The sequence below is a fragment of the Microtus ochrogaster genome, linkage group LG4 (genome assembly GCF_000317375.1).
Source record: "Microtus ochrogaster isolate Prairie Vole_2 linkage group LG4, MicOch1.0, whole genome shotgun sequence".
NCBI lineage: Eukaryota > Metazoa > Chordata > Mammalia > Rodentia > Cricetidae > Microtus > Microtus ochrogaster.
This window is the reverse complement of record NC_022030.1, coordinates 3,892,421-3,896,735: the sequence shown is the minus strand read 5'-3', so window position 1 is coordinate 3,896,735 and position 4,315 is coordinate 3,892,421. Positions and strand designations below refer to the sequence as shown.

The following is a 4,315-nucleotide window of genomic DNA, read 5'->3' as shown; positions in this document are numbered from 1 at the left end:
TTTGGAGGAGCAGGAAGTACCCAGGCAGCTCTGCTGACTCCTGAGAAGTCTCTACTGCTTTATAAACCATGATTACATGTGTGTTCACTTGTCGTAAGCTATTCAACTTCTCTTTTTAAAAAGCATCATTTCTTTCCTGTGTGTGTTCACACTTCACAATCAGAAAGCCCAAAAGGAAGCTCTTCCAAAGTAATAAAATGAATTTCGGCTTGAGAAGCATTCTTCTGCTGTTTTTCTCCTAATGCTCTGAAGGGTGAAGAATGGTATGAAAGTGTGGAATGTTCCACCTTGAGGAGCTAGGTTGTACACTGTGTATTCAACAGAACTCCGGCTATTTGTGGGCTGTTTTGTTCTGTTGTGAATGCTTCGTCAGGAGTCTCAGAGTGCAAAACCAAAGAGCTTTTCTGAAGGACATGGTGCTTTTCTTTTCTTTCCTTTTCATACTTACAGAACGTACAATGGAGAAAAACTAACTACAAAGGATTAATTGCTATACAAAGGCAACGGAAATTTGAGGTGAGAACGTGTTGAAGCCTCCCTTTTCCTCTGTGGTGCTGAGTGCACATGAGTTGGTACCTTCTGTCTTTAGATTTCCCCTTTCTTCAATTTACAAGTACCCGTCCAAAGATTTAATTCAAACGTCTTTAATTATATGTTAAAAAGTATATTTTCCTGTTTTCTACTCCTTTAAAATTTCCCAACAATGATGACCTCATTGCTATTCCAAAGTTGAAAACCACATACATAGCTACTAATCCACTGTGGATCAATGCCAGGTAACACTTCTGTCCTCTAAACTCAAGAGCAGTGATGAGATTGTGATAATTAAAATCCCACCAGAGAGAAAACTTTCTCCTATTTTGCCTGTCTCTTGTCTAAACCACGTTTACTCAAGTACACAGCTGCTTTTTAGTTATTTTGTGTGTGCAGTTGACTTTTCATATTGACACAGGATTTCTATGTGTATTTTTTTTCCTGGAATATAGATCTTTTGAGTCACTTTATGAATAAAACTCCTGTTCAAATCAAATGTAGTTCTTTGGGAAGAAGTCTGAGGAAACCGGTGCCTACTAAATAATAATGCAGTAAATAAATTCACCCATTCCTCCACAATAGCCAATTCATAACCAAATCTTATTAATTATCTTTCCTGACAGAACTTAAGCCACTGCCATAGGTCACTAATTTACTGTAATAACTTTCTGATTGCTCTCCTGGCCTTAAATCTGAACCAATTTGAGCAATGCTACAAAATACAAGCATTCAGTCTCCCACATGGAAGATTTGTTTCTTCCTTCCAAAATCTCCCAGTGTCCTCAGAACCAAGAGCAGTTAACTTTCAGTTACACTCTGTGAACCTGTGACCATGGGAAGCTGTTCTATGTCACCATCACGAATCACTGCTCCTCTCCTATGGTTCCATTTCTGTCAGTTTGAATTAATTTTCTGTCTAAGTCACTAGCAAATAACAATCCCTTCGAAGACAGAAGATGGACTTAGCACTATTGGTTGGCACTGTACTGTCCCAGGCTGTGTATTCTTCTACTATTATTATAAATGATAATTGAATGACGGGTGCTGACAAGGTTCAGCTAAACATGAGTTTTATAAAGCTGTTCGGTATTAGATGTTAGTTATCATTATGAGATCACGGGTGGAGAGGGCAAATAGATACCAAGGTATCCCTGTTTGATGCAGGGTAGAATCAATGGTATCCTAAGCCATAAACAGGGTTTTAAAATGTAAAGAGGGAATAGAGAGATGGCTCAACACTTAACAGCACTTGCTGTTTTGCAGAGGACCTGAGTTCTGTCCCCAGAACCCATTTGTGAAACACAAGAACACGTAACTCCAGTTTAGGAGGATCTGACGGCCTCTGGTGACCTTGACTGATTCCAGGCCTGCATGTGGTAAGCATACATTCATTCAGGCAAAACACCCATACACATAAAATTATATCAAACAGTCAATGAATGATTTAAGGGTATTTGGAAGATGTGTTGCAAGGATCTTGCCAAAGTTGGAAGCAATCAAATCAGTGACAATCAAACCAGTGATTGACACCTAAACCAGTGACAACCAAGCCCCAATGACAATTGAACCACTGACAACAAAACTAGTGATACCCAAGCCAATGACTATCAAACCCCAGGGACAACTGAACCACTGACAACAAAACTAATAATAACACCCACACCAATAACAACCAAACCCCAGGGACAACTGAACCACTGACAACAAAACTAATAATAACACCCACACCAATAACAACCAAACCCCAGGGACAACTGAACCACTGACAACAAAACTAATAACAACCAAACCAACAACAACCAACCTCCAGGGACAACTGAACCAGTGATGACCAAGCCAGTAGGCATCAGCTCCAAACATTGAATATTAAGCTTCAAGTCAAAATATGTCATCTGACATATAATTATTGACTTATAAATCCATTTAGACACATCCTTTATGATATTTCAAAGTAGTTCATATTTAATCTGGTGTGATGTACTGTCTATTACTGAAAAATAAACTACTTAAGATCTGTGCCTCTGAAATGCTTGGTTTCTGAGTATTCATAGATCTCTCTTGAATACTTTTGGTGAGAAAATGAAAACTGGCTTAAGTCAGGTGGAAATTGACAGTAAATTTCAGAATAATGAGCTATGAAACCAAAGACTCCGTTGTTGAATTTTCATTCACCTTTTCTGCCATTCATCAATCATGCTTCTGCAGCCTGCTGCTTCCTCACACACACTGATGGGTGAAAAGCTTTTTAGGCACACCATTATCTATTGAAAGAGAAGAAACTTCTTCCTCAGAAGAGCCCAGTACTCTTTTACCATATAGGTCGTGTCTCATGAGCCCAAATCAAGTCACAAGTCAGAAGGAAAGTCATTATTGTGACCTCGCGGATTTGGTCCTGGAATTCTAAGCCTGTTTCTGCAGCAACACTCCTGGGATTGCTGTTGACAAGAGAAAGGGGCTCCTGGATGCTCTAGCTCTGTAGAGAGGCACCCACATAAGGAAACACCAGGGCATTCCCAGGAAGAGAAAATGGAGTAATGGGGGCCCCAAACAGGAAACAACTAAAATTGGCCTCAATGTAGCAATAACATATTTTTTCCAGTTGTTTTTTATGTGCACTGTACTAAAAAAATCTATAAGAAACATACCTTTACAGTACTGTTAGAGGAGTTCCACATGAGCGCAAATGTAGCTCATAGACCTAAAGTCCCACATGTAGCATATTCTCCGTGATATTCTGAATACTACAGCCAGATATTCACTTTCCCCCTCAACAACAGACTGTGGTTAAGAAGGGTGTGTGTATGTGTAAGCACATGTGTGTCCTAGCATGAAGAGGTCAGAGAACAACTTTTGGGAGCTCTTCTAGTTTGATTTCTGTTGCCGTGATAAGACCCTGATCAAAACCAACTTGGGGAGAAAGGGTTAATTTCATCTTACACAGGGCATCACTGAGAAAAGTGAAGTCAGGAATTGCAGTGCAGACCCACAGAGGAAGGCTTCTTACTGACTTGTCCCCCATGACTTTCTCACTTTGCTTTCTTACACAACTCAGGACCACCTGATCCAGGAGTGGCAAAGCCCACAGTAGTCTGAGTTCTCCCACGTCAATCATCAATCAAGAAAATGCTCCTTAGACTTGCTCACATGTTAATCTGGTGGCAGTATTTTCTCAACTGAGGTTTCCTCTTCACAGAGAACTCTGTCCTGTGGTCAAACTGACCAAAAAAACTATCCAATCCTCTCCTTCCACCTCTGTTTCTGGGGATGGCACTCAGGCAGTCAGGTTTGCATGGCAAGTATTTTTACCCACTGAGTCACCTTGCTGGTTCTCATTTTTTAACGGACAACATTATAGTATACAACAGATATTTAATTTTTTTCATACATTAAGTTGTGTTAAAAAGAAATGAAATGTTATATTACTTTCAGATTTTGCACATTAGTTAGTATATGTGAGTATACATGTGTATGAAAGTGATGTGGGAGTCCCCTACGTGTGCTGTGATTACCATTAATGAATAAAGAAACTGCCTTAGCCTGTTGATCAGGCACAACTTAGGTAGGTGGAAAGGACTGGACTAAATGCTAGGAGAAAGAAGGGCAGAGTCAGAGACGCCATGATCCATTGCTGGAGATAGAAGTGCTAAAACTTCACTGGTAGGCCACAACCTCATTGTAATACACAGATTAATAGAAATGGGTTAAATTAAGATGTAAGATTTAGCCAATAAGAAGCTAGAGCTAAGCCTGGCGGTGGTGGCGCACGCCTTTAATACCAGCA

General features: G+C 40.0%; 1 pseudogene; it reads left to right on the top strand.

Moving 5' to 3' along the window:
• The window catches only part of LOC101988275, a 4,278-nt pseudogene extending 792 nt beyond the window's left edge, over positions 1-3,486 (top strand).
• Positions 3,487-4,315: the final 829 nt, after the last annotated feature.